Source organism: Anomaloglossus baeobatrachus, chromosome 3 (genome assembly GCF_048569485.1).
Source record: "Anomaloglossus baeobatrachus isolate aAnoBae1 chromosome 3, aAnoBae1.hap1, whole genome shotgun sequence".
In the NCBI taxonomy this organism is placed as follows: Eukaryota; Metazoa; Chordata; class Amphibia; order Anura; family Aromobatidae; genus Anomaloglossus; species Anomaloglossus baeobatrachus.
Window position 1 is genome coordinate 420,158,478 of NC_134355.1, and position 19,690 is coordinate 420,178,167.

Sequence of the window (19,690 nt, forward strand, 5' to 3'; positions counted from 1 at the left end):
TAGAAACAGTCAGACAATTACATTCAATGTACTGTGATACAGAGGATTAGCCCTAAGTATTGTTTTATCTAACGTCACATGTGTCAGATTGGCTGCAGCTGTCTGATTCATCTGAATTGAGTTTTGCAATTCATGTCTTTCTACTGTGCTCCGATTCTCTTAGAACAGAGGCGAGGAGAAGATAAAGAGATTAATTTCTCCATCCTCTCCATTGTCTGTCTTGACATATATCAGACTGGAAATCAGTGCAGTCCGATGTTTTCCAAGCACCCATGCTGCAATGTTTTTATCATGCCGATCTGATGCGCTGCCTCATACAATAACATTGGCCAAAGTCTAATACAATTCCCCCTCCTTGCACTCGTATGATTTATACGTTCCTGTTCAAGAGCCCTTAGGCTGAGTATGCACTATGATGTTTAAAATGGGGAACCACAAAAGCATATCCAGTGGCACTTAATAATATAAGGATACATTGGCATTGCATTACTGGTATGAGAATATTAGAGAAAGGAGAAAAATACATAGCTAATGTGAAAGATTAGTAAAAATGCATAGGCATTGCATTACTGCTTTGAAAATATTGACAAAGATTTTTAGCTTCTGTATTGGCCAATCCATGTGAGCCCAATAACCAACGGCAAGGTGGTCTCATTATATCGGGAACCTAACTGTAAATGCCTCTATATGCGATTAAAAATCTGTGTGTCTGGGCAGATAGGTCCCTGCCCAAACAAGATCGTGGACACACCCTGGCTATGGGGCGGAGTACTAGGTCAGAACAAATGCACTACACTATATCAGAAAACTGACCAGCAGCTTCCACAAATGTGAACCGGCACCAACCAAAAAAACAACATACCTGCAAAAGCATATCAAGTGTCACGCAATAATATAAAGATACATTGGCATTGTATTACTGCTGTAAGAATATTAGTAAAAGGAGAAAAATGCATAGATAATGTGAAAAATGAGTAAAAAGACATAAGCACTGCATTATTGCATTGAAAATATTGACAAAAAGAGATTTTTAGCAGATTTTCTACAGCATTTCTGCACCTATTGAGTAAATTAGATTACTTACATTTTTTTCCATTGCGTTTTTCAATGTGTTTATTTACATGCGCTTTGAAGATACGGATTTTGTCTTTTTTTTGGCATGTCATATTTTAAATTAAGCTCTTTTGTTTTGTTTTTTATACTTCCTTGTATTTGGCTTTGATAAAACTTTATTGATACAGTCTTGTGTGGATTTAGCGTGTTTAAGCTGAAGCACACTGAGAACATACATGCATTTATTTTACCTGTGGATTTCCCCATCTAATGCAGTTTCATGGGGAAAATCGGCACTAAAATCTATGAGCTCACAAGAGAAAGTGACGTTTTGGAAATTTTACACACACACTGCGGTCATTTTACGCAGCATGAAAGAAAAAAAATAAAATAAGGATGAGATTTATAAATCCCAACCACTTTGCTGGAACTACAAGATTCTGCTTTTTTTTTTGCACAGTGAAAATATACTGTGTTAAAAATCAAAAACTCATTGTGGGAACTTTAGATAAGAATGATCATTCATGTGCCAAAATAAACTGTGGTCACATATTGGCCATAACTTCAACAGAAAAATATGAAACGCATAACAAAAGGTATATTTATTGTGGTGTTTCTACCCGCTGCTGGTCATTTTTTTTTGTCCTTTTTTTCCCTAATGCAGCATGTTGTTTTTTGTCATGTGCGTTACCATAAACTTCTATATTGTAAAAAAAATAAAAAATGTATGCCAATGAAAAAAAGGATACAAAAGCCAATTACAAAACTAAATTATAATAATTACATAATTACGTTTTTATAATCCAGAAAAATAACCCACAAAAAGTGTGTGACAGAAGCCTACTAGTGATTTTACTGCATTTTTGGGGAAAAAATAATAGATATAAATGTGATCCATCTTTTGACCAATGGAAAAAAAACAAAAAACACTGTTCTTAATTAATTAATTAAAACCATGCATCATAAGTCATACAAGGTACAAAGCCACTGTCACCAACAGCTTTAATATGCCGGACCAAAGTACCTACACAGATAATAATCATTTGTTAATGGGGACTGTCATTATCCCAAAAGCAAACCGTAGTACCAAACAGGAACTCTCTCACCCAATTTCAGTAGAGTCCCCAACTTCAACCGTTTTTTATAAGGTAGATGACTGGGCCTTACCATATGGCTCAGGATTCCCAAATATTCAGCCGGTATCTCCTCAGCATACCCCTTCTCCTGACACGATCCTGAGCCATGTGATAAGGGCCAGTCATCTACCTTATAAAAAAAACCAGAAACTCTGTTCCGTTTTATCCATTGGTCAAAAGATGGGTCTCATCTATGACCTTTTTAAGGTATATCTATTAAATGCTAAATTTTAGGCGTTCATTTTGAATATTCGTCTGGCTGATTTTTGTCTATCACTTGGTGAATTTACCCTGATCTAGTAGCTTTATTTGTTGGAAAAAATAATGCACAACAGTATTTGATCTAATTTTAATTAAAGCGTTAAGTGGATCCAGCAGGAATGAAAAGTGTAAGCTCATGCTATATAATTCCCTTTTGTTTTAACAAGATAATGATATCTCCAGCCATACTGCACTGAAGCTACATTCACACATACATTTTGATTTTTATATCCGATTAAAATAGACCGTTTTTCTTACATGTGTAATATTTTACCCTCCATTTTACATTCATGTTGCATCCTTTTTATCACGTTTTTAAAAACTGAAGCAGGCAGACTTATCTAAACATTTTTTATGAAGCAATCAAGTAATCCTTAACAAAGGAGCAGTTAAAGAAGGATAAGACACAGTTGGAAGGCTAAGTTCATATTTACTGTGGTCATCCATTAGAACAGATCTGTTGGGAAATTGATTTCTGACTGATCCATGTTTCTAACATGGGAGTCTGTGGCCAATGGATCTGTTAACGATTACTATTTAGCCATCTGTTGTACTTGCATTTGTAACGGATCCATTGCTTTCTTAACGGATCAGTTATAAATGGACGATAAATAGAAATCTGTTAACTGATCAGCTTTCCATAGATTCCACATATTAAAAACAGACATCCGTTATTTAACACACAATTTTTTTGCAAACGGATCTCTAAGGGTGCTTTCACACATTAGTTTTTTTGCATCAGGCACAATCTGGCTCAAAAATCTATGCAACAGATGCGGCGAAAAAAACGGATCCGTTACATAAGTTTTTCCATGCGGCCCGTCCATTTTTTGACAGATGCGGTTTGATACTGAGCATGCGCAGTTCAACAAAACCGCATCCAGCGGCCAGATACGTTTTTTGCCGCAGGACGCTGCATCTGGCGTCCATAGGCTTGCATTGTAAATCGCGCGGCATCGCAATGTTCCATCCGGCCGCCGCATCAGCTAAATATGCTGCATCTGGCAAAAAATGGATGCAACGCAAGGCCATGCGGCACAATCCGGCGCTAATGCAAGTCTATGAGGAAAAAACGCATCCAGCGGCAAAAAAACTGAGGCGTTTTTTCTGCAAAGTGCTGGATTGTGCCTGATTGCAAAAAACTGATGTGTGAAAGCAGCCTAATAGATCAATGATAATGGATAACTACAGGACAGCTCACAAAAGTGTATAATGGATGTCTGAATATAGTCCTGGTCATTAGCAGATATGAATGGATTGATCCATGGAGAATCGGCTTCAAGTGGAATGTCCTGATATTCAAAGTTCTCCCCAAATTTGAACAGTTTGTGATTTAATTCACATGGATCGGAGCAATTTTACACACTGTGGCGCAGTCTATGGTTGGGCTAATGATATCAGGCATGGCCACACGGGCTTCTCTGTAATGCTGTGCAGCTTTCATATCACATGGTCTAGGGTAGTCAATCAGGGGAGACTATTACAGCCAGTATAAAAATGCCAAGCAGCACAATGTTAAGATTTCACACTATATGGATATGAAGTCAGAGTGCATTTCTCACTCAGCAAAGGGACAAAAGGATCGTGTTTTACAACGGCACTAGTGCTGAACCAGATTAAAGATGGAAGTGGTATTCAGTCTGTGAATAATAAGCCAAAGATTCAAATGAGACAGGGACATGCTATACCTGCATAGTTATGTGACTGTAAATTCATTGATCTGTAAATTAATTTATCTGTGATATACAGCAGTAACAGAACCTAAATAGCAGTATCATTTTTTAACCTTCACTCACTGCAATTACAAATCAAGAGGATAGTTTAATATTTTATGTTCTCATTTTGCTGATAAAAAAGAATTCTGAAACCTAGGCTTGTGTGTCACTAACAGGGCAACCATATTTATTTTTTATCTATTCATTTTTTTGTAATCAACAAATCTGCAGAATCCAGATATTTAGAAGCAACTGTCTACCTTAAAAAGTATACATGTATTTAAAAATTGTATTTTTTATACTTTGTTGTAGTAATCCAATATTAGGCTATGTGCGCACGCTGCGGATTTACTGCAGATTTTGCCTCGGATTTGCCACGGATTTGCTGCAGAAAATGTGTCTAACATTGCTGCAGTTATTCCCCAGCACATCCTGTGGGTTTTAAAAAATGCTGTGCGTATACTGCGTTTTTTTATACCCGCGAATTTACACACGGATTTTCCGCTGCGGAATTAATGAGCATGTCACTTCTTTTCCGCAGGTACCTGCGTTTTTTGCCATAGATAATGGTAAAAATCCACGGGGACCAACTTGCGGAAAATCCACGATAAATCCGCGGCAAATCCGCACAAAATCCGCGGCAAACTGTGGTAAAACCGCATGCGGATTTCTTTGCGGTTTTGTTGCCCTTTTTTACCGTGGGTGCAGGATTCTTCAAGAGGGTCCGGATTTTCCTTAAGAAAAAGGCACTTTCTAGTGTGCACGTGGCCTAAGACCCATACCTGACACCTGAATACAGCTCTTGTTTACAACTTGCTACCATCCATTTTCTCTAGCCAAATGGGTTGAGGTTACTTGGACATGTACAAGGCTGTAGTATCATACAAGAGCATAAAAAGGGTTAAATATTACAGGTTTTGCAGAGTTAAGACTTTCTGCAAATCACATTTTTGCTGAACATTCAACTAAGGTGGAAAATTTGATTTTTAGATGATTTGATCATCTCTACTTAGTACGACATGGATACCTATGCTACCAATCCCACCCCATATACTTCCCATTAAAATTATTCAACCCTCCATTCTAAGTTTGGCTTATTAGCAAAATGTAAAAACCCTCTGCTACTTGCAATAAACCAATTATACGGGAACTTGAGGCCATTGCCTATGAGGAATGGGCTACAAGTGCTCAGGAATGCTGCTGGAAGCTCCTGAATGGCATAAAGTTTGATGCAAATCATAACTTCCAAATGTGCACTACTAAATAAAAAGTTAACTTGACATGAAGTGGTTGACTTCTGAGACTGCAGTAGTCAGAAAAAGTGGCATTTTGTATTGTATTTAGATAAACCATTTGTTATACTAGAATTGCTAAACTATTAAAAAGGTATTGTCCGGACTGTCCACTACTTGGACAACCCCTTACTAGTTGCTAAATTCCCCCAATTGTAATAAAAACAAGCTATATTGAACTCCAATACAAACGCTGTTCTAGTGAAATCAGCTACAAATCTCCCGAGGCTCGACTGACATTGTTATCAGTGGCAGGTTCACTCTCACTTCCTTTGGATGAAACTGACACCCAGAAAAATAAACTTGTTGCAGATTTCAGATGTCAGTTATGTATGAAGGAAGAGAGTGAAGTAGACGCTTATTGCATACAGGGCTCATGTGAGATAACATCACAGGAGCTCTGGAATGAAAGCGCTGATGTTGCAGGAATGGCACTAGCACTGGTGGTGCGCATAGGCTGGTCTTGTCATGAAGACTATGGGGATAGCAGGAAACTGGGGCTCCTAAGCTGACCCTCAGACTAGGTGGCCCTAGCTATCCCTAGTCTCAGGTCTACCCCTAAAGCTGGGGATGCCTGAGTGTTTTTCCTGGCTTCCCCCTTCCCCGGGAGGGGAGGGGGCAGGAGTAAGATTAAACCCACAAAAATAGACAGACAGGGGAGACCAAAACTCTGTCACACAGCAGTCACAAGCAAAGGTATCAGGCAATAAAAGATAAGGAGGAACACAAAAGTGGGAAGGGAAAAACATGACAACGGATAAACTCCACAACCACTCCAGGCAAAACGCAACACTTTCCAGATAGTCTGGGACATTAAAACACACAGACTAACCCAGTATAACTTATAGCTACCATGGATAGAAGATTTCATCCAGCTTAAATATGAGAGGAGCAGATGTGATTGGCCTCCTCACAACAAGTGATCAAAGGAGCCTAATAAGCAGGCTAGCTAGCAGAGTTTAACTCTTCCTAGCCTATCTATGAGTGAGGACACAGCAGGTAGACACCCGTGCCTGCCTGTGTTGATCAGAAACACCAGAGAAACCATCTGGCAGAGTGTCAGATTCTGCAATGTGAACAGAGCCTGATACTGCCATGATAGTCAGCAAAGTTTGTGCAAAACTCTGTGTGACAGATCTCTTTTTTAACAGGTGAATATAGGAATTGAAAAAAAAGGTTGTCTGAATAGTGAACCTTCCCTTGAAATTGTTCTTGTTTGGTTTAGCAGAAAGTTTGTAAGTCATAGAAACCAATTTCAAGCCACCATACCAGAACTCTTGTTTACAACCAGAGATGAGCGAACCGGCCGTGATTTCGGCTCGAGTTCATTTTGCCGAACGGAGGTCTCGTTCGAGTTCGGTTCAGCGAACCGGTTCGGCGAACCACTCGAACCGCATAGAAAACAATGGAAGGCAATCACAAACACATAAAAACACCTAGAAAACACCCTCAAAGGTGTCCAAAAGGTGACAAACAACTCACAACACAACACAAACACATGGGAAAGTGACAAGGACATATACTCATGCGAAAACAAAAGAGCTGGACAAGGAAAAAGAGGAAGAGACACAGACATATGAGTATATGCAACGGAACATCGATGCCATTACTGTGCAACTTGAGCCCTGCTCATTTTAGGCTTCCAATCTGGATAAATTGCCTGAGCTCACCACGTACGCCTTGGGGATCTTGTCGTGTCCCGCAGCCAGCGATCTCTAGGAACGTGTCCTCAGTGCTGCTGGGGGTGTGCTGACAGATAAGCACACGCGTCTGTCCACTGACAATGTGGACATACTAACGTTCACCAAGATGAGGAAGTCAAGGATCACAGAGGACTTTTCTTACCCTGGGTCAGCCTGGGGAGGCGAAAGGCTGGTATATTTTTGAGAGTGCTTCATGCAAAGCATCTTTTTCATTTTGAAAAATGGGGCAACTGATGCCAGTCAAGTGGCGTGTGTGTGGCCCAATTAGTGGAAACGAGGGAGACTGTGGTTGGAGTCCCCTCGCTGTGTTTCTCAAACAACCAAGATGAACAAGCCATGGCTCTCAGAGGACTTTTCTTCCCCTGGGTCAACCAGAGGAGGCGAAAGGCACGCGTATTTTTGAGAGTGCTTCATGCAAAGCATCTTTTTCATCTTGAAAAGGGGGGTCAACTGATGCCAGTCAAGTGGGGTGTGTGTGGCCCAATTAGTGGAAACGAGGGAGACTGTGGTTGGAGTCCCCTCGCTGTGTTTTACATGCTTTTCGAAGGGCATGACATGCCTAAGAGGTTGATTTTCAGCATCTGCTACTTGTTGGCTACAGAAAGGCTGCCTTTACACCCTTTTGAGACCAAGGATTTTCGAGACCTTATGCCCATTGTGGTGCCCCAAGAGCCGATGGCCATTCGCCACTCCTTCTCCAAGAAAGGCGTGCCCACGCTACCACAGCAGGTCGCACACAACATCACCAATTACTTGAGAAACACTGTGTGTGACAGTGTGCATTTCACCACAGATACTTGGGCCATTAAGTATGGACAGGGGAGTTACATGTTGCTGACTGGGCACTGGGTAACTATGGTGAGAGATGGAGAAGGCTGTGCTGTACAAGTCTTTCCGTCCCCACGAGTTGTGTGTCAATCCTTCCTCTGTATGTACATGTTCCTCCACTGCTTCTGCCTCCTCAACCTCATGTGGGTCCTCCACCTTGACCCAAACCCTGTGTAGTCAGGCCACCCTTCCTTGTAAGTGTGCCCAAGGAATCCCATACACCTCCTTACTATGCTGGCTCGATTGCTCAACAGCATGATGCGGTTGACTCTTTACTTAGAAATGTATGGGAAATGTGAGTCACACCGCTGAGGAGTTGTGGACGGTAAGCTCTGGAGAGTGAGACCGAGTTTCATCAATGGTTGTCTCCACTCAACCAGCAGCCAGGGAAGGCCGGGTGCGACAATGATGCAAACCAGGCTGCGGCCCTTCTTCAGGGCAATGTGACACACGTGCCTTGTATGGCTCACGTGTTGAACCTGGTTGTCCAGCAATTTTTAAACCACTATTCCGGCCTACATGGCCTTCTGCAGAGGGCACGGTATAATGCCTGCCTGGATCGACACACTCAGACGGGCTGTAAAGGATAGGCTAGATGGAAGCCACTCACCAAGGTGGACCCCCAGAACCCTGAAACCATTTAACCCCTAGACAGTGATTTCGAATTACACAGGGCCCAAGTTGATCAATACCTGTGGAAGGCTGCAGTTCCAGAGAATAGTAGTCAAGCAGGGTCAAAACATTAATTGAGGAAGAGGAACAGAATGGGACGGCCAGGACTTAATCAGAAAACAAGCAGAGGTGAAATGCGTATCGGCCAACGAGGTACATAAACAGCAAGCAGGAAAAGTAGTCAGGTAACAAGCACACAAAGTCATAAAACTGAACTGGGGGTAACAGTAACAAGAGGTTCATAGCTTTGTCTGGCAGTGGTCTGCAGAGAGGATGGGCCTAAAAAAGGTTGTGGTGTATTTCCATTGGTTGTAGCTGAATGATGGTACTTCATCTGTGAGATACCCACCACCTACATTCAGCCTGTGGTTCTGCATCTGTCAAGGTAACGCAGTCCAGTGGGTGAGCATAACCTGTGTCCACCTGCGCCGCTGGCATCGACTCCTTTCCCATCATCAGCACTATGCACGAAAGGATCACGTTGTCACCTGGCGACCGGAGTACAAATTGATTGAGCGGACTCCGGTGGTGACTTAACAGCCGTGTGCGGCAATGATGCAAACCTGGCTGCGGGCCTTCATCAGGGCATTGTGACAGACGTGCCTTGTATGGCTCACGTGTTGAATCTGCTTCTCCAGCAATTTTTAAAACACCATCCCGGCCTACATGGCCTTGCGCTCACTTCCATCGTTCGCACTCAGCAGCTCAACAACTTTCATCACTCCAGAAGTCTTTTGGTCTGGCGGGTCAACGCCTGAAATGTGATGTGCCGACATGCAGGAATTTGAATCTGCACATGTTGCAGCGTCTGTGGCAGCACCGCCGAGCCCTGCTGAAATACGCTATGACGTATACCCTGGGCTAACTTGATCCAGAGGTGGTGCAGATCACGCTGCTGGAGTGGTGTCAGATCAAGGACCGATGCACCCTTCTACACAGTTTACAAATGTCGACGAAGATGTTTACCACTGGCGATGCCATTCTCAGCATTACAATTCTGGTTATCTACTTGATGGAGCACACTGTAAGCATTATTCGGAGTGAGGTGTTGGGACAAGAGGAAGGGGAGGAAGTACAGGAGGAGTCATATGCGGAAGGGATAACAAGATCTACAAGGTCCAGACGGTCAGCGGCACCTAGGCGGCAGTCATGGGACGGTGGGGGAGAGGGATTAATAAGGATGCATATAATCAGCAAAACTGTTGAGGAAGGTACAGGAGCCCATGAAGAAATGGAGGACGAACTGGCGATGGGCATGGAAGATTCAGCAGATGAGTGAGAGCTTGCTCACATTTCGGTTGTGCGAGGTTGGGGGGAGAGGGCAGAGGAAGGAGGCACGATTTTCACCTCTCCGCCACCAACACACCAAGGACTTGGTCCTCCTGGATGCACAAGACACATGAGTGCCTTCTTGCTGGACTACCTACAACATGACCTTCAGATTGTACGAATTCGAAGTAATGCTGACTACTGGGTTGCCACACTGTTAGATCCCCGGTACAACACAAAATTTTGCAAAATAATTCCGGCCATAGAAAGGGACGCACGTATGCAGGAGTATCAGCAGAAGGTGGTACGCAATCTTAGATCTGCTTTTCCACTAAGAGAATCTCAACGCTTTGTCAGGGATAGAAGGAAATGGGCTTTTACTTGTCCAGATCTGAGGGACCAAGGGCTGGCTGCTGTGCTGAGACGGCGTTGAGTACGGTGTCCCCACAGAGTTGCACTTTTGGTCATATACAAAATGAGTTGAAAAAGGACAGATGCTGGTGGAAAGGGGAACAGGTGTGTTGGAATGGGGAAAAAAGTTTGTGTGCGTGGGTTTGGTGGTTAAGCAACAGTAACATTTGCTGAAGAAACAACATCTGTTATGGTGGGAATGGCAGATTTGGATAAGGTGGTACATACTATGTTAACACTATATATAAAAATTAAGAAGAAAAGAAAGAGAAAGGTATATATCCCCATCGCCAGTCGGTGTCCACCGTGCTCCCAGATGGAAAAGGAGAGGCTGGCAACTGGAAGGTTAGGTGGAGGATACAGAGCTGAGTGGCTATGAAACTAATAGTAGCCTGAACCGAGTTAGACGCCACTTGGATCTTGAGACTGGGAGCCCTGTTAGCGTCACAGGGTCCACACGCCCACCCAGCCCAGCAACTCCCTGTTAACAACACAGGAGCCATTGGGTATGCTGTCCGTGTGCATTGGGGCCACACCTGTGGACAGCAGGCGCATCAGCAGCAGCAGGCCTGTTAATGCCACTGGGCTGCACTAGCAGGACTGGTAGGACAGAAGCTGGTCTTAACCGTTCTGCGTTACCAACTGTGGTGGCGGCCTGCATCGACGCCCTATCCCTGCCTACCTCTGGCCTAAAGCCGCAATGGGTTCAACACATGGAGGTGTGCTCTTTCGGAGCATAATAGAAGACTGCGCACCTCCTGGTTGGCTCCAGCCCCTTTTATAATCTGGGTCCGCCCCAAACCAGTGTAGACCACAATGCACCTCTTGGAGACGAAACCAGAGTGACACGTCATGAGTGGCATAACTAGCGTCCTATTCAGAACCGCCACTTCAATGATGACCGAATGGCAGCCACGACCCAAACACCTCACCAGTCATCGTCTGACCAACAATAATGAGGTGACAAGTCATAGGGGCGGGCCTCTGCAAGCCAGTTGGGAGTGGCCTGGCCACATCGTCAGGACACCTGATGCCCTGTGGTCTATATGGGCCCCCCACATCAGGGACAGGGCCAAGAGTTCATTACCGGACCTAGCCTCTGATGCAGTAAGTGCCTGAGCATGCTCAATAGCATGAAATAGAGTCTCCGAAAAAAGACTATTCGCTTCAGCATGCTGTCTAGGCACAACACAGGACTTAGACCCGGCACGGAGTGCAAGTACCTGTGCAAAGATGCTTTTCGCACTAAGTGTTAAGCCCCACCTTCAGGGACTCCACGTGGAGGAACAGTCTGGTCACAGGTAGGTTGCTTCTTTATATGTAGTTTTGTGACGCCACTCTCGGTATTGCGGTCAGTGTGGACCGCCACTGCACTGTAAGGGGACACCTGGGGTTGATGTTGGGTGCAGTTAGTTTTAGTGGCCTCCCGAGAAAGAGGCAAGCCCCAAGGCCCTTTGTAAGTGTGTGAAACCACAGGTCGCAGAATAACTCAGGCACAGTCCAAATGAGCATGCGCTGTAGCCTGAAATGAAGACTTAGCCTCAGGAATGGCACAGTCAGGCTGAGCATACTCAGTAGGCTAAACACTGGAGTTAGGCTGCGGCTGGGGTAAATCGGCACACGCATGCGCACTAGCCGCCTCTCCACACTTAGACGTGGAGGAGAAAGCATCCAGCTGGACAACCTGAGGCACAGCCCTAAATGGCAGCTGACGCCTGGGCGCAACTGGAACTGCAGCAGGTTGCTTGCGTTTACGGCGGCACCGATTCATAACAACAAATAACAGCCAAAATAACATGTGTACTTCTTCCCGTGGATAATCAGATATGATCCTTTTTTTATGGACACGACCATCGCTAACAAATGTAGATGAGGCACCAAAACAGCAGCTGCTTCAATGGATCCCAAGTGCACCATAAAGTGGCCTCTCCTCCACCTCAAGTTCAATATCAGAAATACTCCATTCCACTGTGGTGTCAACCCAATCGCACTTGCTTCCTAACAGATCTCAAGTTTTAACCAGCCCTGCTGAGTATGGGGTAACAGAGATGGTTGAGTCTGCAGAGCTGTTCAGTCACACTATAGCCTGTGAATCAGAGGTCTGTTCCAAAGCTGCAGTGAGTACAGACAAAGAAGTTATTATTATTATTATTATTATTTATTTATAGAGCACCATTGATTCCATGGTGCTGTACATGACAAGGGGTTACATACAGAATACATATACAAGTAACAATAGACAGACTGGTACAGAGGGCAGAGGATCCTCTTGCGAGATTACATTGTAAAGTATTTTGGGTTCAGTAGGTGGGGTGTAGGTTGGGCAGAAGCTCCGCACGGTGGTGGTGTCATTTAATGGTTATAGTCGTTTATGAACAGATGAGTTTTCAGGTTCCGTTTGAAGCTTGTGGGTGTAGCAGATAATCTGACGTGTTGAGGCAGCGAGTTACAGGAGACAGGGGAAATTATCTGCACAGATGGCCACAAGGTTTGTGAGTTGGATCCAGGCCCCGATGAAGAAGGTGCTGAGCATAATGTACACCCTCATTTCCAAACCGTACATCATCCTGGTGGAGACAATGGGTAACATGATGAGGTAACATGATTGTCACGGAGGACTCAGGACGAGGGGAATGAAAACACACAGGGTGATGATGAGGTTGGAGACACCACTTACTGTCAAACCAAAGTGAGCCAATCGATGATGTCAGCAGAGGAGGTGGAGGAGGATGCTACTGACGACGAGTTTATGTTGTGTCTTCCTGGACAAAGACAAAGTACTGGCAGCACGTCAACAACAGAATCCTCGGCCCCAACTCTGCCTATGAGCATAAGTTATGTTGGCTATGTAGTTCGCATGGGCTGTAAGCCTTGCCTAGCCTGGAAATTTTTTGGACATAGCAAAGGATCACCCAAGTCATGTAATCTGTAACAATCTGTACGTCGAAGGCAAAAAATCTCAACTTTGAGTACTTCCACCATGAAGTGTCACATGGATATGAATTGATAGCGTGAGGATGTATTGCTCAGCTTTAGCCATTGTCAATGCAACATGCTTATTTGCCGTTCATTGCATGCATTGTTGCAGACTACACACAAGGGGCTGCTGTTTTTTTGGAGCTGCATTTGTCTGTTTGGTCACTATAGCAATAGCAAAACGATCTTCTTGTGTGGACTTGGAGATGCTGTCTATGAACAGAATGAAAAGATAAATGTGTGTGTTACAGCAAGGAGCAACCGCGGAAACACTTTGTTCAATTGTGAGGGGAGGCTTTTTGGAGTTTGGTGAGGAGTACTGTAACGCCAGTGAGCAGCATCCTGTGACACAGACCAACATTCTTCCGGTGCTGTCTATACTGTTTACCATGATAGGAGCGTAAAGTCTGTATTTATGGCAAATGGACATCACAGTACCCGGGTACGGTAGGCTGTGCCCAGACAGTAATGCGTGCACGCGACACTGTGTTTTATTATCAAAACACATATCTGTTCTGGGTAGGACGACTATATAGACAATCAGACTTGCTGCCTCTGCACTGTCAAATTGTCACGTACAGTTTAAATCATAGAGGGACAGCGACACATGTTTGCATTGACTGTTGATTTTCAAGATTTCCATGACTGTGTTGCAGAGCTGTGTGGTTTGCATTCACACTGTTATCACCTGCCTTATCTGTGAGGCTTCAGCTAACAAGGGTATTCAGGGTAGGTGATGTGTTTTGTCTATGTTTAGGTACATAACTGGGAAGCTCTTGTGATGCGCCACTAGTAAGTCGTGTTCGCACACACACACACAAACACACAATTACTGCTGCTACGCAGAGGGATTAGCAAGTAGTAGGCAACTGAATAGATTGTTCTATTATTTCAATTTTATGCATGTTTCTTATTGTTTGTTTTGGGAAAGTTAAACAATCATTTATGAACCCAACTGCATACAGTGCTTTTCATGTTGCGTGGTTTTGCTGCATACTGGGGAGCCCATCAAATACAAGACTTAAAATGAAGCATAAGTCGAAATGGTAATTTCACTGTGCTACAATGCAGCCTAGCGGGGTTGTGCAACCACCGCCTGCCCCATCAAGTGCATCTGCATGCTCTTCATCCTCTGTGACTGTGGGGACAGCAGTCACTTATGTTTTTTCACACTGAACTTCCACCCCCTTACCTGTAAGTAGCAGTGTGATTGGCAGGTCATCACTTGTTTTGTAAGTGAAAACAGATGGTATTGTTGAGCTGTCAGACATCGAGAGAACCACCTTTGGATGAAGGAAATATTATATCCACGCCTGCACCTTTGTCAAAGATTGGCTGGACTACCTTCAGTTAATAATTGCATTCCAGAAATGGAAAGGAGTGTAGAATGCACATGTGTTGCACCTTGCTTGGCAGCAAAGGAACACTAACTTAGTATTCCAAACAATTTTAGGATGGCAGAAAAAGAGTCAGCTCTTTGAGCAAATTAAATAACATGGCAAAAGTGGGCAGGTGGGTACAGTGGCCGTGTTCTGTGTGTACCAGGACAGTAAAGGAAGCCTCACTTTTGTATCTCTCCTAATGATGAAATGTAGCAAGGAATTCCATGAGTTTGCGATAAAAATAGCGTAGCAAAATGAGCAGGAGGGTGTAATGCAGAGGTGCTGGAAATAGCTTTGCACCGGTGGGGCACAAATGGAGTACAACAGCCACTTTTTGGATGCCACTAAGTTTTCTCAGTGTTTGCTATTATTATAGCTTATTAAAAATGAGCAGGAGGGTGTAATGCAGAGGTGCTGGAAATAGCTTTGCACTAGTGGGGCACAAATGGAGTACAACAGCCACTTTTTGGATGCCACTAAGTTGCAGCATTTTTTGCTATTATTATAGCATATTAAAAATGAGCAGGATGGTGTAATGCAGAGGTGCTGGAAATAGCTTTGCACCAGTGGGGCACAAATGGAGTACAACAGCCACTTTTTGGATGCCACTAAGTTTCCTCAGTGTTTGCCATTATTATAGCTTATTAAAAATGAGCAGGAGGGTGTAATGCAGAGGTGCTGGAAATAGCTTTGCACCAGTGGGGCACAAATGGAGTACAACAGCCACTTTTTGGATGCCACTAAATTGCAGCATTTTTTGCTATTATTATAGCTTATTAAAACAAAGCAGGAGGGTGTAATGCAGAGGTGCTGGAAATAGCTTTGCACCAGTGGGGCACAAATGGAGTACAACAGCCACTTTTTGGATGCCACTAAGTTTCCTCAGTGTTTGCTATTATTATAGCTTATTAAAAATGAGCAGGAGGGTGTAATGCAGAGGTGCTGGAAATAGCTTTGCACCAGTGGGGCACAAATGGAGTACAACAGCCACTTTTTGGATGCCACTAAATTGCAGCATTTTTTGCTATTATTATAGCTTATTAAAAACAGAGCAGGAGGGTGTAATGCAGAGGTGCTGGAAATAGCTTTGCACCAGTGGGGCACAAATGGAGTACAACAGCCACTTTTTGGATGCCACTAAGTTGCAGCATTTTTTGCTATTATTATAGCATATTAAAAATGAGCAGCAGGGTGTAATGCAGAGGTGCTGGAAATAGCTTTGCACCAGTGGGGCACAAATGGAGTACAACAGCCACTTTTTGGATGCCACTAAGTTTCCTCAGTGTTTGCTATTATTATAGCTTATTAAAAATGAGCAGGAGGGTGTAATGCAGAGGTGCTGGAAATAGCTTTGCACTAGTGGGGCACAAATGGAGTACAACAGCCACTTTTTGTATGCCACTAAATTGCAGCATTTTTTGCTATTATTATGGCTTATTCAAAAAAAGCAGGAGGGTGTAATGCAGAGGTGCTGGAAATAGCTTTGCACCAGTGGGGCACAAATGGAGTACAACAGCCACTTTTTGGATGCCACTAAGTTTCCTCAGTGTTTGCTATTATTATAGCTTATTAAAAATGAGCAGGAGGGTGTAATGCAGAGGTGCTGGAAATAGCTTTGCACCAGTGGGGCACAAATGGAGTACAACAGCCACTTTTTGGATGCCACTAAATTGCAGCATTTTTTGCTATTATTATAGCTTATTAAAAACAGAGCAGGAGGGTGTAATGCAGAGGTGCTGGAAATAGCTTTGCACCAGTGGGGCACAAATGGAGTACAACAGCCACTTTTTGGATGCCACTAAGTTGCAGCATTTTTTGCTATTATTATAGCTTATTAAAAACAGAGCAGGAGGGTGTAATGCAGAGGTGCTGGAAATAGCTTTGCACCAGTGGGGCACAAATGGAGTACAACAGCCACTTTTTGGATGCCACTAAGTTTCCTCAGTGTTTGCTATTATTATAGCTTATTAAAAATGAGCAGGAGGGTGTAATGCAGAGGTGCTGTAAATAGCTTTGCACTAGTGGGGCACAAATGGAGTACAACAGCCACTTTTTGTATGCCACTAAATTGCAGCATTTTTGCTATTATTATAGCTTATTAAAAACAGAGCAGGAGGGTGTAATGCAGAGGTGCTGGAAATAGCTTTGCACCAGTGGGGCACAAATGGAGTACAACAGCCACTTTTTGGATGCCACAAAATTGCAGCATTTTTTGCTATTATTATAGCTTATTAAAAACAGAGCAGGAGGGTGTAATGCAGAGGTGCTGGAAATAGCTTTGCACCAGTGGGGCACAAATGGAGTACAACAGCCACTTTCTGGATGCCACTAAGTTGCAGCATTTTTTGCTATTATTTTAGCGTATTAAAAATGAGCAGGAGGGTGTAATGCAGAGGTGCTGGAAATAGCTTTGCACCAGTGGGGCACAAATGGAGTCCAACAGCCACTTTTAGGATGCCACTAAGTTTACTCAGTGTTTGCTAGTATAATGGCTTAGTAACAATGAGTTTCAGTGTGCAATGCAGAGGTGCTGCAAATAGATTTGCACTAGTGGGACACTAATGGAAGTCCAACAGCCACTTTTAGGATGCCACTAAGTTTACTCAGTATTTGCTAGTATAATGGCTTAGTAACAATGAGTTTCAGTGTGCAATGCAGTGGTGCTGCAAATAGCTTTGCACCAGTGGGACAATAATGGAAGTCCAACAGCCACTTTTAGGATGTCACTAAGTTTACTCAGTGTTTGCTAGTATAATGGCTCAGTAACAATGAGTTTCAGTGTGCAATGCAGTGGTGCTGCAAATAGCTTTGCACCAGTGGGACAATAATGGAAGTCCAACAGCCACTTTTAGGATGCCACTAAGTTTACTCAGTGTTTGCTAGTATAATGGCTTAGTAACAATGAGCTTGAGTGTGCAAAGGGCAGGAGGGTACAGTGGCAGAGTTGTGGGTCAGTGTACAGGAAAGGAAGCCTCACTTTCTATCCCTCCTAATGGGGAAATGCAGCGAGGAAATCCCTGACCTTAGCTACACAGACGCTGTTATCTTCTGTAGCTGTTAAAATCTGTTTCCACGGACCTGACTGTCACCTATGGCTCTGAGCCTGCTGGTATTAGCCCTTACAAGGGCTAATAGAAACTTCTATCCCTATTCTGTATAGCGCTGTGTGTAGAGCGTACACAGCAGTATCGGAGACAGGAGCTACGCCAGCGGTGACTGACACCCAGACGCAGAAGGCAGATAATGGCGTCTGGACGGGCAGATACCCGTTTTTATAATGCAGGGATATGTGACATGGACATCCTATCACACATGCCGTTGCTTCTCTGGCTAAAAGTCCACTTAGCTGTGTGTGTGTCTGGGATTGGCTGACATGCTGGCCCGCCCCACTACACGCGCGCGCTTAGGGAAGGAAGACAAGGAAAAAAAAAATGGCGAGCCATTATCCCAGCAGCAGTGATCTGAATGCGCTGTTCCCGCACACTATACGCTGAAATTTCATAATAGTGTGAGTCACAGAGTGACTTACACTATTACAGCGGAAAGCCAGCTAGTAATTAGCTTGGCTTTTTGCTGCTAGAACCATTCTCGAACGTAACTAGAACTATCGAGTTTTAGCAAAAAGCTTGAGTTCTAGTTCGATCTAGAACAGCCCCCAAAATCACTCGAACCGCGAACTGGAGAACCATGAACCGCGCTCAACTCTATTTACAACATAGCATTATTTTATATCAACATAAAAGCAAATAGAAACTGAATATAAATCAATATTCTGTACTTCTGTACTTAAGGTACATTAAGACACTTTTATTTCCAGTATATATATATATATATATATATAAATATATACACACACACACACTGTATAACCCCTTTATGAAATGGGTGAGCACTATGAATTATACATCATGAGAGAAGAGAGAAAATAAAGAGAGCTATATGGAACAAAATATAATTTAATGTATATTACAAGATTAACCTAACAAATCATATACATGAATTTCAAATTGTATGTCCTCAAGGTAAACATTATGCAGCTGTTACCTCACAAATGAATATGACCCAACCAGACATCACAAATGGAGTTCATAGAGGGAAGTTATCTTATTAACTCCAATAGACAGAGACTGTAAATGATAATTAAAGATGAACAGGCTAAAGCAGGAAATGTTCCAGCCTCCACAAATTTGATTTACAGGAGCTAAATAAACTCAGTAAACCTAAGTCTGACAAATGTTCTGTATACTACTACAAATAAATATGACAATGATTTTTTTTTTCCATACAGTGGAATATTGTAGGACAAGGTATAGATTAAAGTGAATCACAGTTTTAAGTCTTTTTCACAGAAAGTATAGATTTCACACTTAATTTAACCAATTTTTAACTGACTAAATCCTAGTTATAAAGGCAAGATGTAAAATAAAGGTGTATACAGAAATTGAGCCAGGGAGGAATTTGTGTCATTAGTTCTGTGATTGGTTAAGGCTACTTTTATGCAGTGACTACTGGGATTCTGCCAGGTATAAGTGAACTCACGGTGAGCACCACAATAGACAGCGTACACAGGGAAAACGATACAACCATGATCCCTGGTGCTAGGAAGAGGCGAGTGGGGGTCACCTCCTGCCACTCACCTGAGTCCGATCCCTACACTCCCTAATGTTGCTATACAGGTCCTTCCCCCTTGACACCAATCACGTGCCTATGCCCTTGCTTGCCCTGAACTCACCCTAGCCAATTAGAAGGCCGGCGAGAGCACTAGTCTCACCATTGCAATAATACAACACAAAGGAAGGCAGACAGACAGGGGGAAAATAGACACAAAAGGAAAACACTCCAGGCTCCTCTAATGCATCCTGTCTAAAAACTATTCCCCAGACTATTTCACATCCTCATTGCCCTGACAGCCAGCTTGTAGCACAACTAAGCTATGCTATGTTCAGCTATGCTATGCATGAAACCACCAATAAAATGTGGAATTTATAGATA

The 19,690-nt window shown here is 43.3% G+C and overlaps 1 protein-coding gene across 4 annotated transcripts in view; it reads right to left on the reverse strand.

Annotated features, from left to right (window-relative positions):
- Positions 1 to 19,690, reverse strand: part of DLGAP2 (DLG associated protein 2) — a 738,892-nt gene that overhangs the window by 215,022 nt on the left and 504,180 nt on the right. The gene's annotated exons all lie outside the window — the stretch shown is intronic.